This window comes from Bactrocera dorsalis, chromosome 5, assembly GCF_023373825.1.
Source record: "Bactrocera dorsalis isolate Fly_Bdor chromosome 5, ASM2337382v1, whole genome shotgun sequence".
In the NCBI taxonomy this organism is placed as follows: Eukaryota; Metazoa; Arthropoda; class Insecta; order Diptera; family Tephritidae; genus Bactrocera; species Bactrocera dorsalis.
In genome coordinates, this window is record NC_064307.1 from 61,173,203 (window position 1) to 61,196,612 (window position 23,410).

Sequence of the window (23,410 nt, forward strand, 5' to 3'; positions counted from 1 at the left end):
TAATATTTATACAGCTTAATAAACTCCGAGCTTGGATTTGCTTGTGTAAACTCATAACTACCAATAGACGGACAAGTGGATATTTATTAACATAAGTAAGTGCAAACAATCAGACAAGTGTGTACTCATTTATGATGGTATAATAATTCATTTGTAGGCATTTGCGATTTTCACTTACTCTCCTGTGGCTAGCAGACGAACAAATTATCATAACCTATATTATTTCCATTTGTATGACAACTTTTGATTTGCTAACGGACAAGGTCAAAGATATGTCAGAATATTATGACATTTAATAAGAAAATATGAGAGAAATATAATTCTATGTTTGTTTGAAAATCTGATTTTCAATTTGTCAATTTTTGACAAATTACGAACTTACACTTAAAACCACAAATTTCGTAAATTCCTAATCAAAAGGAACTTGAACATTGCCATATATTGGTTGCTTATACATGTGTATTGTATAATTTTAGGTGCTTATGCTTGCGGCGGGATGCTTGCAACAGCGTCCCAATTAAGCCGAAATTAATAAATAAACGTAAACAAAGATGCATATGTTTGCATAAACGAAGCCAAAAATTAATTAAATAAACGTTAATGAGTTTATATCAAAAACCATGCATTACTCAAGCAATCAGTGCAGCACTTAAAAGTATGCAGCATTTATGCAATTATTAAAATTAATTATTTAGGCGCCTAAAAGCATGATTTGATTAATATATGAGCGCAATTCGCTAAGAGTTATGCAAGCTGGTGGCTTGGAAGCTGAGTAGTATGCAACATAAAATATAAAAGTCGATGGGGTTTTCTTTTGGAGTATGTAGCATAAGTAATGCCTTACCACTTTCTTTCAAATTGCATTGGAGTCAATTTTTTCTGCTGCCAGTATAGTTTATTTTGATCCCTAAGATATGTCAACTCATTAAGCTGAATATTAAATTTTTTCGAATGTGACTTACTTTTCTAAACTCTGTTGAATTTTAAAGAGCCTAAGTGTAGGCAACATATAAAATATAATTGTTAAAGTATAAGAATACTTACGGGACTGCATCGAATCGAAAGCAAATGTAATCAAAATTTTAATGAAAATCAGATTTTATTATATACGCACACATACAAAATTAAACAGCTCATATTTTAGTAGGTATGCTTGTAGGCGTTTAACCGCAATACCTGAACTTCGCTAGTAAAACTAATTTTTAATGAAACTATTGAAAAGGCTACTATGCGGCTATAGTAAAAGGCAATAATCGAATAATTATAATTTTATCACCAGCCGTTGACAGAGGAAATGAGCAGGAAATAGTGCTGAGAGGAAGCCTAAATGTATGCAATAATATGCATTAATTGTATGATTGCTCAAACGAAGCATGGAATGTAGTGAAAATTCCCAAGAAAACTATATGTAATTAATTTAACGGTACAGCCATATTCCAGAAGGATGCTGGGGAAGCACTAGCACATGCCACATCTAAGCCCAGATCAGTTTGCTAATGACTTACAGCTTGCAGGCATGCTTAGCTCACTAAACTATATGCAACAGAGTCCAATTGTGCCGCACATTAATTAAACACACGGGCATTTGAAGCTACTCAGGCAATCAGACATGCCAATCAATTGCGCAATTACGCTTACCGGATGAGTGGGCGTTGAAGGTGGCACGGAGGCGGATGGTGTAGACAGATAGTTGAGTGCAAATGGCGCAAACGGATGCGTAACAATTTATTGAAATTACTCATCAGTCCAACACGTCTGCTTGGTCTACCACAGGTAAGCGTTGGCAGAACGGAAGACAAATGAAATGTGTATGGTGAATGCGTTAGCCCGTAGCATACATGCAGGCGCACAAGCATAACGTTATTATGTAAATTCAGTAATATTTTAATGATAGACGCAGTGAAGCGGAAACCAACAATTGAGTGCAAAAAATCAAAAATTCGATTCCATTTTGAACTAATCAAGCGTGGCTGTTAATCTTAGCTCGCATGTGTGAGTGTGTGCGCTGGACACAACGACTACTGGATCATCGCAATTTTTCACAAACCATGCAATGTGTTGCGTTAGCCTTCATTAGCCCACGTAATGTACGCAAATCTCGCAATCGAGCGCAAAATTCGCATTTGGGCCATCAATTATCTAAGCACTCGTCAGCGTAAGTGCTTTGGCTGATTAATGCAACTCGCGTGGCATTGAAAAATATATATGTTTGTACGCATATCGCTTGCGAATCATTAACAAGGTTTGGTCTCTGTGAGATAAATGTGATTATTTTTGAAATATAGCCTTTCGTTTGGCAACGCAGAACGTGCGAAAGTTGTTGCGCTTCCAAATGAATTTCACGTGGCATCCATTTTCGGTTTATGTGAATGTAGGTGTGTAGATATGAGAGTGTAGTTACTGCGCGATACGGCGGCCGTTTGGTTCCGAGAAGTATTTCACAGATTCGAAATGTTTGATGGCCAAAAATAGAATTATCCTGCTTCCGCTCTTATGTGTGTTTTTAAAACATTTGCCCATGGGTTTCTGTCTCTAAGGACCAATAAAAGAAGAAAATGTTTAATTTGGCAATCGTCAAATCAAATCAAATCAAATCAAATCAACTCAACTCAACTCAACTCAACTCAAATCAAATCAAATCAAATCAAATCAAATCAAATCAAATCAAATCAAATCAAATCAAATCAAATCAAATCAAATCAAATCAAATCAAATCAAATCAAATCAAATCAAATCAAATCAAATCAAATCAAATCAAATCAAATCAAATCAAATCAAATCAAATCAAATCAAATCAAATCAAATCAAATCAAATCAAATCAAATCAAATCAAATCAAATCAAATCAAATCAAATCAAATCAAATCAAATCAAATCAAATCAAATCAAATCAAATCAAATCAAATCAAATCAAATCAAATCAAATCAAATCAATCAAATCAAATCAAATCAAATCAAATCAAACGAATATCAAAATCAAATCAAATCAAATCAAATCAAAAAAAATCAAATCAAATCAAATCAAATCAAATCAAATCAGAGAACTTTCCTCACGTACACGTATAAATCTATATATGACTCTATCCTGCCCAAAGTAAGACAAATATGGTTGTTCTTTCATAACAAAACTTACTGCCGAGAAAAAATTTGATAGAGGCAGTCAAAATCGCCACGTATTTTTTACCGTTACTCCTTCAATGTCGTGAAATATCGCTAAATACCACAAACTAACGGCTGATACTAACCCTAAAAAAAAAAACATAAACACAAATTTTTGAAAATTTTATGCACTTCTTCCTCCATTTTTTCCTGCAACAGACTAATAATTCTCTCAAATAAAAAACCCTTCGCTACTCCTATCATGCACAAGTCCATATTTTCTCGCAGACTAAATTGCACCAACACAGTTAACTCGCTCTTATCGCTTTGTGATGATTCGCCCTCGTTAAATATTTGCCAAACGATGTTTTTGTTAAAAAATTCTGACTCATTTTTTGCCAGCGAATGCCAAAGATTTTTTCACAGCAATTTTTGCGCTTTTCGCATTTCACGCCAGCCGCGGCACACTTTGTGGCAAGTAATATCGAAAGCTAAGAGCCCATCAGACACATTTCATGCAGACTCACATATGTAAATCTGTATATGTATACGGACTTTTGTGAATTTTCGAGCACTTATAGCAGCAAATACCGCTCTGGTTACAAGTGTGTGCGTTTGAAGTATTTACTGTTACGCGTCTGCCACTTTGTAAGCGCATTGATGTGAATACTTGCAACTGAGAAATGCTACATGCTACACCGAAGACAGCAGCAGTGCTTACGAGCCCTAGGCGGTCTTGAATATTTGTATGTATTTGCTTCTTTCTATAATTACATATGCACATACGAGTGAATTGTACATATGTATAAGTGTTTGGCTGTAGCATGAATGCTGCCTTTACACACACATTTACATTTGTGATCTGTCAATATTTGGCTTGCCACATGCCACGGACATATCGAAGTGACACAACTGAATTTCGAAGTGAATGCGATAGATACGTTTATATATCTGAATATGCACAGATATGTATGTACTCTGTAAATACACGCTCACGACACATTCGAAATTTATTTGGCTTTGTATGTGTTAATCGTTTGACATACTTTGATAAAGCCAAATTCACTTAACCCCATTTTTGTATAGCTTTTAAATTTTTAAACGAATTGTATTGCCTCCGAAACTTCACCAATCCACCGCACTCACTTGCTTTGTAGCTGTTTGCCTCTCAGCCTCACGCTCAGCTCATCACAGTTGGACTATAGGCCTCTCTTCTCCATACGCCCACTCTTCGCTAACTTGTTGTGCACTTTCGGCACATTTAAATATTTAATGACGTGTTGATGTGTCGCTAAATGTTACATAATACCGTTATTGGCGATAAGCAGTAAGTTGGACGTTTAAACTCATTTAGTGATTAGCGGTAATTAATTTAGAGTGCTGATTGTCAATTAGCTAAAATTGTTATAATTTTGGTGAATAATAACAATAACAGTCAATGAGTTAAACTGCAAGGGCAATAGGCTATTCAAGTTATTTTGGTTTGTTATTCTTGTAGTATTACCAAAAGGAAAATTTAAGCTAACTTTTTACTTTTCTAGAGTCATCATTGCACTAAGAACAAAGAGCTAAGTTCCAATGCTTCCTAGACTCATCATTGCTATGAGAACCAAGGCTTCTGAAAAAATATTTTCCTTCTATAATAGTCTGACTAGAAGTATTTGAAGAGTTGCATTGAACAATAATAAAGGGCGATCAGTTTCGAGGTTCACCACATTTTTAAAAATACATAGAAAAAAACATAGAAACTTCATATTTAATGGGAAAAGAACATTATTTGGCTTTATTTTTTGAAGATTACTTCTTTTAAATGTTGGCCGCGGCTACGTCTCAGATAGTCTATCCCTTGAGTTCTATTTTCGATGACTCTTTCGACTGGTAACTGTCGAATGGCACTCCGGATGTTTTGCTCCAAGGCTTGAATCGAAGCGCGATTGTCCGCATAGACTTTAGACTTTACATATATGCACAGGAAAATGTCTAACGGTGTGATATCTCACGAACTTGGTCGCTAGTACATGCTATGTGAGGGAAGTGGCGCCGTCTAGTTGAAACGAAATGTCGCCGAGATCTCGAGCTTTAATTTCGGGCAACAAATAGTAGGTTTTCATAGCGCTGTAACGTTCGCCATTGACGGTTACTTTCTCACTGGCACCATGTTTGAAGAAATGTGGACCGATGATTTCACAAACCGCTGCCCATAAACCACACCAAACCGTTGTTTTTTCTGGATGAAATGGTAGATTTTGAAACTCTTCAGCTTGCTCTTCATCCCAAATGTGGTAAAGCTTTTTGGGTTGGTAATGGGTCTATCGCTGAAAAAAATGTGGTTTGAAAACGTCGGTTCTTCTTGGAACTTTTCAAGAGCCCGTAGTGTCGAAGCGCGCCGTATCGATCCTTCACAGTCTTCGTGTACACGCTCAGCTGCGTTTGGTATATTTTCTTCACTGCATGCTGGACGTCATCTATTCGGTCGAATATTATCCAGTAATGAATGATGGTTCTCAAGATAAGTGATGGTGTTGCGAATAGTGCTCTCAGGCCGATTATGTTGACCATAAATAGAGCGAAGCTAGTGAATTTTCGTTATAAAGTTTAACGATTTGTAAACAGATGTTCAGGCGTAAGTCTCTCCTTGATGATATGGCAAAAAATACAGAACAAATATATTTTGACAGCTTGGCACGACTCACGCATAAGCTGTCAAAATAGGCAATCAAAAAATATTTACTTGGATCACCCATTATATATATTTGTATACCCCATAAATAACTATCTTGACTAATTTCAGGTGATGATGTCTTTTGGTTGACGTATACAATTTTTAAGCGAAAAAAAATCTTTGAATCTTAAAATAATCAAATTTTGGCAGTCTTTTATTACGTTAAATTTAAAAAAATTACTTGTAGAGCTGTTTTCAAGAGTATTTAAGTCCCAACAATGAAAAAAAGGATTAGCTAATATTGCCAAGATAATGTAGAATGCCTGGAAATAAGGTTTTAAATGAATTAGACAAGAATAAATATTCATGCAACATATTTGTGTACTTAATAGTTCCTCTTTGAGCAAAACTTCTGCTGAAACACTCTCTGCATCCTGAGTACGGTATTAAGAAATCTACCTTTGCGTTGCACAATAATTATTTTTTAAGTCAGTATGATTCCATTCCTAAATCATAGGCAAACAATCACTTTTTGTATCTGTATACCAAGATCTTTCTAGGATCATATAAGTGGGAACCAGAAACTTCCAGCAGAAAGTGTTAACGTAAGATATATGGGTTCCATCCCTCTACTTGGCTTGAGGGGGTAGAACAGAATCAATCTGCATAGAGTTATAAGAGACTTCTACTTTGAAAACCATAGTTCTTTAGAATATCCCGAACTCATATTATATATTAGTTCTATTATCGAACTTTTAACCTGCCGGAAAGGTGCGTTAACAAAATCCACATTCCAAAGATATCAATAAGTAATGCCGACAAGAGCGGTCCGTTTCTTTTGTATCCCTTCTGGCTTTACAATAGATTGGTGGAATTATTAAAAAGTCATAAATATGAATCCCGACAGCAAATATGTAAAAAAAAGTTTGCGCGTGTGTTTATTAATGAAAAATCCATTGTTTAATAGATGTAACTGTAGCAATGCGCGTGGATCAGGCAACACGTGGCACTGCCCACAAGCAGATTTTATCGACGATGAATAGGAAAAGCGGAAAAGTATATACATATGTATATATTTTTGCTCGCTAGTACAACAAATGTTTACACTCACACTTTTGTTTTCATTTCTTGTTAACAAAATAATACAACTGCTCGAACGGGGCTGAATGCGATGAATAACTGTACATGCAGTGCTGATGAAAATCACGATATTTTAAAATTTTACAACATTAAACGGATGTTTGGGAGCTATAACGTAGAGTGATTTTTTGTCAATAAAAATATAAAATTTTGTATAAAAATATTTAGTTTTTGTCGGTGTTCTCGTACTCTAACCGATATGAGTGGTGCAAAACTAAGCGAAATGACAAAACCTTTATACATATATATGTATTAGGTACATAGGAAAGGTTTCAATTATGACAGTAAACTTAACTTAAAAAACTATCAGCCAGATCGATATATTCAGCACAAAGTAAACTGGAATATCGTTTTCACAATTACGGTATATGGGAAGTAGACATGGTTGTAGTGCCATTTCGCCTAAAAGTGAGCAACATAATGCTTTACAACGTGGTTCAAATACAATAAAAATGCTGGTAAATCTTAATGCCATAACAGACTTCCCACAAGTTTCAACTAAAAAAAAAGTAAAAATGAAGCAAAAAATTTAATTAAAACGAAGCCTAGAAGCGAAACGTGGAAGCAAACGCAGAGTGAGTGTAAATAAGTAACGCAAATATGCTTAAGAAGCAGAAAAACAGCAACTTTTTAGAGAAAAGATTTGCTATGAAAGTTGAAAAAGTCAAAAGCATAAGTAAACAAAATGGGCCAGATAGACTACGAGCAGAAAGTAAAATAAAAGAGCGAACTACAGTCACTTGCAACCGGCAGCTGACAATTTCTAATGAAGAGCAGCAAACAGCGTTTATTTAAAATAGAAAAAAAGCGAGTCGGAAGAACAGCGTGAATGCAGCAAGAGCAAAAGAAACTTTAAGACACTCATTTGTAGTGTAAACTCTAAAGCATAAAGCGTCTCATATATTTAAAAAGCCAGTGGGCTGCTGCGAATGCGCGAAAAGGCACGCCAGAAATAAGCTCGCAGCTTAAGCGAAGGTGGCGTAAACATTAATCAACACAAGGTGACATAATTTAGGGTTAAATAATTTACATAGTTTCAACATTTTTAAGCGGAGAATGTTAAAAATTGAATTATTAGGTTTGATAGAACTGTTGCAATGTTCGTAGAATGGTAAATTGATAACATGAAGTTTCTGCAGAAAACAAACATGAGGCCACAAAAGCAAAATATGCCGGAACTTTGCTTTTGATGGAAAAATTTTAATGAGATATTATGCAAAATCCAAAGTTTTTAATTAACATTTGTGGCCAATGTGCGTTGGGATCAATTTACGGCGAACCGTAGAGTGAAATGGTAAACTTTCGCTTTGAGGCCTAGTTATTAAAATGCAAAATAAGCTCTATTGGATTTTTTGTGAATTTTTGAAGTCATTGTGATTTTGTTGTTTAAAGCTAATGGAAGCAAGGTAAAATAGAAGAGCAGAAAAAGTAAGGAGTTGACCATGCGCCTAGTTTTTTTTTTTGCAATTACTAAAGTTCAAGATACATACTATATAATCCTTTATGTATATGAATATTAGGGTGATTCAAAAAAAAAAATATTTTTTTTCGTTTGGTACTCTGAAAAATAGGTTCTTAGAACCCTCTAAGAAAGCCTCTCCAAAAACCTATGAGTTTCATCATTCATAATGATTTTTTTTCATTGAGTTATAAAATTCATAAAAAATAAAACATTTTCCCAAAAATAACCAAACTTCAACCGTTAATATCTTTTAAACAGTTAGGTTTACGAAAAAATCGTAGCAGACTTTTTTTGTAGAGCATTCAATTTTCTGCAAAATCTAAGGAACAAGATATTTTTTTAAGTAGTTGGAAGTAAGATCTAAATTTTTCTATCTGATAATAAGAAAAAATAGAAAACTGTAAGAAGGAGGATCTTCCCGTTACAATTAAGAATCATGCTTGGAGAGGCTTTCTGAGAGGTGCCTGGAAACCTATTTTTCAGAGTACCAAACGAAAAAGTAAGTATTTTTTTCAATATTTGATTTATTTTTGGAGATACAGCCGATTTTGTGACGTGGCGTCCATGTTCACTAGAATTGTCTACTAAACTTTAAACGCGTTTTTCTTGAAACTACTTTTTTTGAGGTGGTTGACAAGATATCTTAAGTTCTATATATGGTATGGTATGGTATATATCTTCTTTATCCAGCGCTCTATCGTATCTGTCTTGGATTTCCAAAAAATTTAATTTGAGTTTTTTTTTTTTAAATTCGAAAAGATCGAAAAAATCAGGTCAAAAAACAATTTTTTTTTCAAGTCGACGCCAACTTGTTATTTTTTTTTTTGAAAATGGTCAACCCGATAACAAAATCCTTACTAATGAAGAATCTTCTTGTTTTTTGTGTTTTAGATCTCTACAAAGGTTGAAATCAGGTCCGGCCTGTATCTCGACGAATTTTGGTTTTTTTTCTTGCAATTTTTTTTTAATTATTAAAATGTAAATAAAAAACATATAAAAAATTGATAGTAAAAATGTTTTTCATTTTTTTTTATTTTAGTTTAAAAAATGCCTTAAATCCATGCGTCTAGACCAGAATAGCCCCTTAAGTAATAATCTTTTTGTTTTTGATGAGTTTTAAAAAAATTTGTAGAATTAACGATTTGAGTGCAACAGCTAATTACAAACGTAAATATTTTATAAGAAAACAATACTGTTACATTGCTTCTTTCAGTTCGTATTTTGTTATTTAACATTTTTACTTTAATACTGCTTCACATCGATTGCGAATTAACGTTATAAGACTCTGACAGCGAAACACTGGTGTTACTTACCATGCCGTCCTCATTTCATCAAAAAGAACATCCATATTTGGCATATTTTATGTGCCTACAGCTTTTGTGACATTAACAGAGATGTGTTCTTTTCAGGCCACTCCAAAATATTCATGGAATTTTTAACAAAATACTCTTATGTCAACTTTCCCGTATGCTTTGGATTGTTATTTTGTTGGAATTTGCATATGACAGGCAAATTCTTCCTTAGTTCATGGCAAAATGACATTTTTTAAAATGTCGGCGTATTTCTCCTTATTTTAAATTACAGCAATCGTATGAAGTAGACCTACAGCATTCCAGGGAAAAAATACCCACACCGAGATTAATCCTCCACCATGCTTCAGTACGCGTGTAACATTGCGAGGATCAAATTCTTGATAGATTGGTCGGCGAACACACCTTCGACCATCAGAATCTATGCGATTCATTTAGGTTACATCGTTCCAAACAACAAACTGCCATTGATTTGTTGTGCAAAAACATTTCTTCGAATTTTTGTCACAAGTGGTTTCCTGCGTGCTGTCCTACCGCGAATTCAAAATTCCACCAAACGCCGGGAAATTATTTTCTCGGATATTCGTCATGAGTTTTATGTGGAATGTGAGTGGAACTCTTTTTTTGGCATTTATTAGTAGTAAACAGCTGTACGTTATAAAAAAAGTTGCTCATACGCACCGTCTGTTAGTTCTTGTATACTTGTTAAGGATAAGAAAAGGTATGTCATACTATGTTTTAGTGATTTAAATTGAAAGAATGTGAGATGAATATCTGAATAGTTTAAAGAAGTCCGGGCATGTTCCTTATAATTTTAAATAAAAAATACTTTCGAGTCCAGAATGCGTTGGTCAGAGTAACTCATTATTATTGAGTCTCGGAAGCATTGGTCTGATTATCTAGCTACAAGCATAAGTTTAAGTTACAATAATCTATAATAAATAATTGAAACTCGAATGTGTTGTACAAAATTACTCAAGATTTTGCCATTAACAGAGAGTTTCGGAAACTTTAATTAAACTAATTAAAAATATGTCCATTTACGTCGACATAATACTTAATATTCTTTACAGTCGCGATTATGTTGGTCAGAATTACTCAGGGTGTGGATACTCTCAGAATAACTACAAAAACATATGTCCATTAACTTGCCTAAATATGGGTAAAAAATTAAAATGGTACTGACCTTTGTTGGGTGTAGAAAATAGAAGTGGATTTATTTTAGTTCAGACATAATGTTAACTCAATCTAAATACTTTTCTTCAATGTACTATAATCTAGTACGTTATAATCAAAATTAATCTTATATAATCGAATATAATCTAGTCGCATCTATTTATATTTGATTCTTAATATTTTGCAATATAATCTAGTATTCATGTCTAGTTCGTTTAATGAAGATCAATTATTTCTATTTATTCAGTGACTTCAGGCAGAATCCGGAAAACTAGACTGTATATTTTTGAATTTATGTAAAATATTCAGAAATAAGTTTAAATGCTCAACAGAGCAGAAAATGTACAAACACAGTGTGTGCACACATAAGTACGATAAACCGTTGCACCAATGTGCTCTAAACGCGAGTGTACGTTTCTCATTTTATTTTTTTTTGTACCACCAAACTATACACACAGTGAATTTGGGTCAATGTACAGTAAAAAGAAAAAAACCACGCAAAAGTAAATATAAAAGTACAAAAGTAAATAAAAGAGTAAAAAATTAAATAAAAAACCAACAAAAAAGTATTACCAAATTTTTCGAAACAAGGACAAAAAGTGCCGCAAATGAAAAATATAAGCTGCTGGGATTACAAAATTTGGTAGCGTGCAAAATTGAGTTGTGTAATAAAAGATTTAGCGGGAAAATTAGGGCACCGCTGAACTCACATATATTCAAAATATATACCGGTGTATGTGAGTAGATTTTTTTTGAGCACTTGCTAAATTCCTTGAATTTTTCTACTAGTACAAAAGATAACCAAGAATTTGCATATGTATAAATTTCGTGAGAAGAAGCTCTCATATATGAGCAGTTATGTTATGATAAAAGTACAGCAGGCAGTTGAATATTCATTTGAGATTAACATATACGCTCATTATGCAAACTATTCAGTCGTTAAGTTGTTGTTGTGATAAATTGAATATTTTTAATAATATACATGGACTGTGGCATGGATTATGAGATGAAAGATTTTCTAGAAAATCCCTTTACTTTTTTTGTAGAAAATATTTTTGCATTGCATAGTCTTTTTGCATAGTCAAACGAATAAATGTGTTCATATGTAGTTAAGTTTGGTGAGGCAAGATTCGATGGAGATCGCATTGGAACTACTAATACTTATGGAGTACTTTTGTCGAGCTATATACATAAATAGAACTCCTTTATTTGATCGTGTATGGTAGCGAATCGCCTTGTAGCCAACACAAATTTGCTCTGACTCGGTGAAATATCTGAAAGTGTGAGCTCCCAAGTGCTAAAGGAGTGATCCCGCAAACGCGGGGAAATCTAGAAGGAAGTGTTAAGGGGGGGAAGTAAGATTAATTAGAGCGAAAAAAAGTATATTTTCAATAATTTTTTTTTTAAGATAAAATCATTATTTTTTTCTGTATAATTATAGCATAATTATATAATATTTAAAGAATATTCTGTGAAAGTTTCATAGAAAAATATTAAAAAATGAGCCGGTAATCTTAAGATATTGTACATTAATATAAAATAAAAAAAATGCAAAAAAAATACCTTACTGCCACCTTAAGATGTTCTCGACCTGACGCATGGACGTCGATAGTGCAATGGCCTGTTAGAAGCCAGACTACTGGGGAAAAGCTAGCCTTACTGAGGGAAAAGAGCTCACTGATCTTAAAAATGCCAAAGCAGTAGCATTATCGACTAATATAATACTTGAGGAAAAGGGAGTTGGGGTGGATTTTCTTGCAAGATCGTCAGCTTTACAAGTTATGCCATTCAGAACGAGGTTACGCATTTCATAACCAGTCCTGAGTGCTTGGTTAGTGCGCTTATGTACAAGTATAGTGCATAGTCACATCTCTGAAGGACGTTGCACTTCGAAGCAGTTATCTATCGCTAACTTAGTAACAGCTCATACGACTTGAAGAGCACTACAATAGCTAGAAAGTCTGAAGTTAATTGAGGATTCCTGATAATATACCTGTCAATGGGCATTTTATGCAAAATGGCATTGGGTGTCACAGTTGATGGGGACCTTAGTGTATATCACATACTAATGAGCGCCGAATATGACACGCTCATGTTAAAGAATTGTTTGGACATCCTGATCAGAGCAAAGGGTCCCCATTTGGTGAATAGAAAAATTGACGCTATACTCTAGTTCTCGAAACTCCATATTCGCCAGTTTGTCCGAAACTTTACAATATTGAAACGAATTCGAAATGTTGGAGTACTGTTATAAAAACGCATTACCTTAGATAGAGATTATTTATAAGCGTAACTTGGTCAATGGCTTTTCAGCGCATTTAACCCATTAATTTGCCCTTTAGTTCTACCACTCTGCTCAACGAAATATTTATATAATCTATCGCCGTAACCGGTACATATTATAAATCTATGCTTATGCAGATCAAAAGATTCTACTTATAACCGCAGTGTTGTCTTTTCTCGTCTGTGCTTCGATATACGTATGAACGGTCACAGTATTGGGTATAAAATACTGCGTGGCTGATTCAAAGGTGGACTTTCATGCAGTCAACTCTCCCTTTAGTTAAGATTTAGGCAACTGTGCCACTATAGAGCTTATGCAGTCCAAATGCAGATACAATATTTAGAAAGCAATGGAAGGCTACTACCAATATGCCTAAGACTTCAAAGACTCTCACCAAAAATCGGGAAGCGGGATCACGAAATTTTTGCAATATTTCCTGACTTCTAATATTGGTTTTGTCTAGTCATATATACTATACATCTCTCATATATACTACAAATACCACAATTTACCTAAATGCCAACTAGTTACAAGTTACAAACTTACAAATGCCAACTAGTTACAAGAAACAAACTTTTTAAGTATGGTCAGCTCAATTAGCTGCTGAATGCACTTTCTACATAATATCGACACCAAAATCAGATTTCACTTGAAATGATTTTCTTTTGTCAGATATTAGCAACTTTCAGTGTTCTACTGTTGATTATTTCATTCGAAGCTAATAGATGCAAGGTGATTTCGGCGAACCCATACAAATTCGCATAATGCACCCAAATTAATGATTTTCTGAATAATACAGCAGCTTTTGCGAAGTTCCTTTGTACCGTACCCATACTTTTCATAGCCCAAGAAGCATAATTCTCTGTAAATACGCCGAAGTATTTACGGAGATAAGGATTATTAATTCAGAGAAATTTCTCGAAGAGTTATAGTCAATGTACTTGCAGTATTTATACTTTTCAGTGTGTCCAATATAATATTGAACACTGTTTTGATAATATACTATATTTAATAAGGCGCCAGTTAGCGGCAAATTAAATCGAAACAGATTGCACGGTATCTCAACGCCTATGCAATATACAAGTAAACAACATACACACTTTTAGATTACGTGGATTGAGCGCCTACAGTTTGCACACGCTCACCTAAATATTTTTTCAAATGCCGCAAGTTATGCAGTCCCACTTAATAGCTTTTATATTGAATAGTAGGCTGGCATTTTTAATTCATAAATATTCTTCGCGGCAACGCAAAGCTCAGGCTGAGCACTCAACAAACCACTGCAGCAACACGTGCAGATATTTAAGTATATGAAAAAGGGGCACAATATTTTTAATTTATGTGGGCGAACAGTGGTGTAGGAGTGCATCAAATTTAAAGCGTAAATTTAATAAGAAGAAAATTGTTATTTATGAAGGGTATAAAATTGAATTAGTATATTTAAATTATTAATATTGTAGGATACATTTTTTTTACATCTCCACCACACTAATTCACACAAAATTTTTTTTTTTTTTGCAAAGAAACGACGTTTTTGAAATCTGTCTCTGTAAAATTTTTCCATTCAAAAAATTTTCAATTCAAATTACAATTAAATGTAGTGTTCCATTTTTCAATTATATTTGATTTTCTAACCACTGTTTGCAGTAATTGAACCCACTGCGTCTATTGAAAACTATCGGCAAAGTGCGCCTGCAAGTAATTATGTGAAAAATGTTTATTAAATACCATTTGCTTGCATGAATGGATGAGAAATATTCCAAAATACATATTTATTAGAGGTGAGCATTTATATAAATGCTTACTATACATTTACATAGATATATGGTATACATAAGGAAAGCAATTTTCTAAATGAACGCATGTGCAAATTGCATGAAAATACTATAGTATTGGATTACATAATTCAGTATGTGAGCTTGTGTTTATTTATGCGCTGCATCTACCTATAATTATGCGGCTGAGAGTATATCAAGTTCACATATGGATGTGAGTATTTTCGAGAATTTGCATATATGCTTTTGAGTGCGTAGTTTGGAAGCGCTCTCAAATAGGGAGAAATATGCAATTAAAATGCACAAATATGATGATCGGAGTTCGAACAGAATTTGATCCATAGTAAAATAGTTTTAATAGTAGTAGTTATTAGAATGGAATGGAAAGAAAATAATTGATATGTAAGGGCACGTCATCGAAACTACTAAAACTGTTATTTGGAGAATCCCATCCAACGTCCTTTGCTTTCCGGCACTTTTGAGATAACTTTATTCCAATTTGTCGACTCACTGTAGAATATATCCAAATAGTTTGTGTCTAAAACGGCCATGATGTTCTTTCCTTAGCTTAAAATACAAATATTTTCTGCCTGGAGGAACAGAACATCAGAAATCTCTACCTGCTGGCTGTCATTGTGAGAACTTACTTTTAATTCAAAGATGATTTTATTTATATAATCCAATTCAGACCTAGTTCTAAATTGAATAAGAGATGGATGCAGTCTTCTTCTGCAGATGCAAAAAATATTCGGAAAATTCAACTGATATGTAGCACTATTGATATTTTAGCTAGAAGAACTGATCTGACGATGAAGTAGTAACAGGTGTAAGGTTGTTCTGCGAACATTGTGATATAATTCAGTCTTAAGTAAGAGGTTCTGTGCATATGTAACTAAGTTTTCAATAAGAAATCGTGACTTTTGGGCACAGGAGTTTTATTTTTTATATAGATAGACAATGAGATATTACGTAGATCTCTCGTCAGCGGGTTTATATACGGTAAAAAATAAGAAGATATACCAATTGGTAAGTAATGAAATCATATTTCCTTCTCTCCCTCTCATTATGATATAGTAAACTATTTCTATTTTTTTCTGTCTTTCCTTTCGTTTACTTCTCTCTCCGTTTACTTCTCTCTCTGTCGTTGTCACTCGATTTCAGTAAGCAATTTATTATTTCTTTATTATTATGTCACGGGTATTTAATATAATATTTTGATTTTGCAGGAGGTATAGAAGCTTCTGTTACTTATTTGAGTTCACTGACTCTCTTTTATTCTTCCCATATTTCAATCTCTCCCAAAAAGCAATTTACACAGCGGGATATTGTAGCTGAGTCTCTTTTCGTTTTTTTTTCCTAGCAACGAGACTTGAAGAAACGACCTTTGGCGAGTTTGATACTTTTTTGAATTTGGTGAATACACTTCGATTCGGTGAAGCTTTCAACTTTCCCACATTCTACAAAAAAGTTGAAAGAGTACATTTTAAATTTGAAGCTATGTCCTTCAATGTTAAAAACACGAAAAACTTACAAAAGAGTAACTAACTTTTTGCTTGATGATTTGACGAAATAATGAAAAAATTTACTTATAAATTTTATTCCATCAATTTGTATTTGTCATTTTCATGTACTTACTTGACTTGTAAATATGAACACAGTAGAATTTAGCCGCATAGCTTGCTATGCATTATGCATTACCTGGTATCGAAGAATTTTACATAGAATTTTCTTCGAAGCATTCTTCAAAGAAAAATGTAAGCGGGGAACCATTATCCCGCTGGGTTATATTTGCTTCTTTTTTGTCTTGTTTTCGTTTCCCTCTCCATCAGTAAACTATTTATTTTTCCCTTTCGTTTATTTCTTTCTCTCATTTTCCTTAGAAAAATCTTCAGAGAATATAGGTCATAATACACATTCTCTGGATTCTTCCTTTTGGATCCACATTATCTCATCATTATTGAATACGATCAAACGATTAGAATTTTTTGCTGTGCATAATTTGCTCCCACATTTACTTCATTTATGATTTTTTTCTTCGCAGTCGCATAAAATTCCCCATTTTTTGCTCAAAAATAGTTATGAAATAGTTAAATTAATTTCATCGCAAAACTTTAATAATTAGTTTTCTCTAACTTCCATAGCATATGAAATAGGAATGAAAGCACGCGTGAAACTTTCTTAAAGCGCACGTAATATAATTAATTATAAAGCAATTAACAGCGGGAGGTCACCTAATACAAAGGCCTTATGCGCAAGTGAGCCATGTAAATACTTAAACCACTTGATGAAGCAAATTTATTACACATATACACGTGAAACAGCATACACACTAACATATACATTTCAATATGTATAACTACATATCTAGAATCGCATATAACCGCTTAACGCTGTCCATGCGACGCCTTAATACCACGACACGCCACAACTCGAAAATGCAAATAGGCGGAAGTGCATGTAAAAGTCACGCACATCCGCATAGCTGCCTATGTAATAGTGTGTGTGGATGCATAAAATAGTTTAGCTTGCATGAATGTACGAATATACGTATATATATATATATAGTATATATATGAACATCTATACATATATATATATATATATATATATACACTGGAGTATACATTTATATGCCTCACACCTGTTTGCTGCATTTACAGATAATTAATTACGACGCTACTTGCATAACGGAAGCTCAGCACCTACGCCTGCTCATTTCCATATTTCAGCTGTCGCTTGCCAGCTCGTTCCGCTGCTTTCACAGCTTACATATGTAGTGGACTGCAAGTGAACTTACAACCTCTTTCCTTCGATACGCGCACAAGCAACACATTGCAAGTTTTTCTTCATAAGTATCCTCACATAAACACGTATGTGAGTATAAGTGTGTGCAGCTGTACTTACTTTCACTTTCACTTGCTAGAGCTTTCAATATTTCCGGTGCCTTTTAAGGTAGTCAGAGTTCATTTTCGCGCTCTTGCTTATTTCCATTTATAATTTTCTTAAATTTTTTGTGGGTCACAGCAAATATTTCATTTTTAAACACTTTTTCATGTTTTGACTACTTAAAATTTTTGTTGAAGAGCAAACAGAGTGACATGTATGGGGGAAAAATAAGTAAATTGGGATGTCATGTCTAATGTAGTCTTTTCTAGCACTGATACAGTTTTTCATTTGAATGTTTGTGGTACACAGGTGCATATATTATCTGCGGAGAGCATAGAAAGTAGTAGCCTGAAAACCAAAAAGAAGCTCTAACTCTTCATATGGCTGGGGTTTTTCTATTATTTTTTGCAAAAACTTTCATTTATACTTATCAGCATTTACTAAAATGTCTACTCAACTGTAAAAATGATTGCAGCGAATGGTGGATGCTTCAAAATTTCCTAGCCAAGCTCTCCCAGTTTTTGCCGAGTCATCAAAGATATGTGTGGTGTAGCGTTGTCCTGATGGAAGACGAAGCCCTTTCTGTTGATCAGTTCTGCCCGTTTTTTTCCGATTGCTTGCTTCGATCTCATTCACCAGGCTAGAGCAGTTGATAGTGGATGATTCCTTTCTAATCCCACCAAGCACTCAGCATAACCTTCCAAGGCGTCAATCCTGGCTTTGATACCTTTTAATTTACCTTATCAAAAACTTTACTGTATACTCTTATGGAAAAGTGGGCACAAGAACAGAGTACTGGTTCACCAATCGCAGTTATAATAAATATGAATTCAGTCTAGAAATCATTTTAATCATGATTCCTAAATAAATTCGCAAAAACCAAAAATGTTAAGAATTGAATGCAAACATGTCTTCAGGTTACCCTTCGCCAGCTAGAAATGAGCCTCATCACTGAACAAAACTTGACTCGGAAAAGTTGTATCTTCTTGGAACTTTTCCAGAGCCCTTAAATTGAAGCGATGTCCTTTGGGAAGGTCGAGTCGTCTCATACGACAGCCCTAGTTTCTGCGAACAGCGCCGAATTCGGTCGAATATTATACTGGGTTTCAAGATAGGCCGATTATGTTGACCATAAGATGAACGAAGCATTCGCATTATTTACAGAATTATTTCGTAATAAAGCTGAACAAGTTGTAAATGTCTGTCTATGGTGAAATGCCAAACAATAGTGAAAAAAAAATAACATGACAAATTGATAACATAAATATGCGTGATCTGTCGAAAAAAGGCTATTGAAAAATGCTTAAGACGGTTAAAAAATAATACCTTTGTAGTCGATTTCGTCCGTTAAATTTGGTGCTTGTTAATCAAGATAATGTCCGGCTTTACTAACCAAACCTTATCTAACTTTTTATTAATTTCTTTCAAAAGTTCTATTATCTATAGGGTTTGAATCCTATTTATGAATATTAACCAGAGGACCCTTGGATAACCTTTCTGGGAGCAACGTATGCACTTTCTGCAGAAATACTGTCGGTTGTATAGTCGTCAATTCACTATAAGTTGGCCAGTAATGTTACCGCAGCAGATGATATATCAAAACGCTACTTGTCTTCTGTTGCGTTGTTATTGCCGATACATTATTCGCCTTATATTTTTGCTTTTAAGATCCAATAAAGTTGTACAAGAACATAACCAATATAAATCCTAACTCAACATAACATCAGCTCATCTATTCGATCCCCACCTAACCTAACACGACATATCCTCATATAAATTAAACTTAGCCTCACACACCCTGAGCTATTCTAAATTGCTCCAAACTATTAGAAATCTCAAAAATCAAGACTGAATATTACGCGTGACTTGATTATTTGATTATCTTATTGTAATAATGATAGATAATCTGTTTTATTACTTGACCTTAACCTGTATTCTAGAGATATGCATTTAAACAAGTAAATAAAATTCAGTGAATTTTCCGCTCATTCGGTTAAGTGAAATTTGTCGAAAGGCACCGTCACTAATGAAACGTTATACGCCAACTGGGAAATATAAAATGAAATGACAAAACAAAACAAGTGAATGTGGGCAAATGAGAGAGAAAGGTAGAAGGTTTTCATGTGCATGTTGAGCTGTAAAGAAAGCAGCGTATAATCCTCCGCCAGCAAATTTGTGGGCTTGTTTTTGGGCAAATAAATAGACAGCAATCAGCAAAGCAAATTCTGTACGCTTTTTTACCCTAAAACCAAAAAGTACAACAACTCAAGTTAGATAATGCTTTGACTATACTTTACAGTTGGTAAGTGAATTTGATGAGAGCCGAAGCTAGTGAAATGATGTGCAAAAGACATGCTAGACACAAAAGTAGAAAAGAAGAACCATAAAAGTAAACGGACTACTGTTGAAAAGGTTCCTTTTACCAACCAACAATTATTGCTTGTACTTTTTTCGTCAATGAAAAAACAATTTTTGGTCTATGTTTTCTACTCTACTGACGGCTTAATTACCTTTTCAGCGTGTCGAGAGCTATAACGCACAGCAAGGGCAGTGAAATTTGAGTACTGTTTGGGTTAGGCTGAAGTAGGCAAATATTATGGCCGCAGGAAGTGGTCCACTGACACGAATGCCATTAATGAATGATCCAGCAAAAAGGTATGCGGCTGGATAACACCGCTTGAATGATGGCAATAAGAGTGGTGGAAGGTTTCGCTTTTGGTACGCAGGTTGGGGGGAATTGTTAAACTCAACCCAGTGCAAATGATATGTTGTCCATAGTCGGTGATCCTTTTCAACTGAGCTTATGGGTTGCCGCAATTGTTTTTTTATGGTTTCCTGCAACGAGTTTATGGCTGCACTGCGTAGTTAAAGCGCATAATTTTTGTTTTCTCCATTTCAAACTAAATTGTTTTTAGCGTGCGCGTAAAATTGCTTTAACGTGTTTAAATTTGTAATTTTTATTTTCTAAGCTTTTGCTTTAGAATATATTTGGTTAGCATTGAACTGGATGGCATCATTAGTGGGGAGGATTTATATAATTTTACTCGTAAATGAATTAAGCACATGCTGAAGGACTTTCTTAAACCTGACAATAGATTCAGAGTATAAAATTTAATTGGACCTCAACTGAACTAATACTTTTAAATAGTTTATGAAAAGCTTCAGTTCTTGGTTAATACTTTCAACCATAAGGAATTAATTGGAACTAAATTGGCGAGTTTATTGCCCAAAGCCTTAGGAATCTGATGAGTTCAATGGAAAGTACTTAGAAAGAGTAAGTTTGTCACTTAATCTAATCAAGAATGTTGTTTCAGATCATGTTGATTGATTTTCGAAGCCAACCGATATTTACTGCAATATACTGTCAACTATGTAAATCTGCTTATACTGACTCCTCTCAAAGTCAATAATTGAAAAAGTTTTCATAAGAGCTCAATTTACAAATTATCGTCCGTTAACTTTGGCGAAGAGCACAATCAAATGAGTAAGATAAATAAATCCTCATCATGCATACAAATAAATCCCAAAATAGCTAATGACACAAAATGATTAATGCGCTCAGCGGAAATTAACCACCCCTCACCTTTCATTCATTTCCATTATGACTTGCAGAAAGCTAAGAGAGAAGTTGATGAACTTACTTCAAACTCTATAAATATATGTATTCATATAATATGCGTCAAGTATGCCGACAAAACTAATCAATCTTTTCCATGTGTTGCTAGATAACATTTATAAGAAGACTGCGTGTCAAAGGTAGCATACACTTAGGCGTTGAATGTTGAAGCAATTTATTTGTGACTTTGTTGTGCTTTCCATTTAAGCTACGTTTTTTTTCACTCCTACTGAGTTAACTGAAATGCTCTGTAGGTGTAAGAAAGTTCGCTGTGTTTGCTTGACTTTCTACTTTTGCACGTTGAAGGTGTAGTATACATATAGGCGTTGCCGTAATTGCAATTGAAACATTGACACCTACTTCTAGGCTTAAATTTAATTTCGCTGCGCAGTTGTTGTTAATTTAATATGGTAACCGTAGACTTGCGTGTCGATTTGTTAATTATCATGCGCTTGTTTGAAGTTCTTAATCACTTATTTGTTCTGAGGAGGCTGAGTGGGAATGGAGAGCAAGCGATGCGAATTTAATATGAGAGAAATCATATATACTATATATCTGATCATTTTTTGGGCGCATAAGAAAGCAATTTAATATATGAGAAGGATTTCAAAGAAGCGAGAATTCTTAATTTGTTCCGAACAAGTGATTGTATTGTATTGCGTTTTTTAAATCAAATTAGCAAAGGTTGAAAAATGCAAATATATTCTAGGTTGTAGGAAATTAGGATTTCGTGAATAATTTAAGGATTATTTTTCATATTTGTCCGTTTCATAATTTTCAAGGAAATCGAAATTAGCCTACCAAATTTTTGTATGTATAAATTTATATATAGCACAACTCAACTTAGCATTATAAGTATGACTTATTGTAACGTAACGTAATATAACATGGCATAACTAGAATAGAACCAAACATGAGAAAATTACTTGTATGAAAATCGAATACATCGAAACATTATCGGATATAACTAGGGGTGTCCATTGCGGAAATACATTCTATACATCGATTTTTTTTCCGATTCAATGCATCGAATATATACATCGATGGTGTTCGATGGCATCGTTTAAGAAACATCGATGTTTTTTTTTCAAAATCGAGTGTTTTTTTTTAAATTTAAGAAAATGGAATTATAAACAATAATAGAATTATAATAATAAAAATAATGTCATTCTTTATTAATACCAATATTCCTTAGGGATAGTTTGCAAAAATAAAAGCTTGTTTAATCTCTTGCCTTTAAGCCTATTTCTCTGCTGAGTTACGATTTGGGCCGCTTTTTGAAAACAGTCGCTCTGACGGGACTGACGTTCCCCCATGGTCAGCATATTTATATGCGATTGGCTTCAATTGTGGGAGCTGTATCTCCAAGTCCTTCCAAATTTCCAATGGGTTTTCAGTGAGTCTACCCAACTGGGCAACGTAGATATATGGCCAGCTCATCACAAATAGGGTCATCGGCCTTTGACAATTTCCAACTTTATGGACCAGCTTGTGGTGGTCCTCACACAATGAATAGTATCCTCATTTTTATCAGAAAGTTCCGATGATTCCGAATCTTTGGTCGTGTTGTGGGCTGCGGCTTTCATGAGATCTTTATTTTTCCTACAGCAGCAGAGCATGCAAGCGGAATCCGTAAAATGCATTTTCTTGAATCTGGGGTCCAATACCGTGGCTATAGCGAGGGGAGTTACGTTTTTCGATGACACCCATTCTCTTCTGAATCTCCTTAAGAACCAGAGACTGTAGCTCTTTGGCAATCGAGTCGTCGAAGCTCAGAGGCTTAATTTTAAAAAAACGAGGCAATGAAATAGTGGTATTACTTTGCTGCTAGTGCAATACTTATCACCTGAGACCTCCTTCGTAGCAGCTTCTATTGGACGTAGTACCTGTAGAACTTGAACTTAGATGTGCAAAGTTCTGACGCATGCAGCATAGCTGGTGCATTTTTGTGTCTGATGATTATATTGTTAACAATCTCACGAAGTTCGATGAATCGCCTCA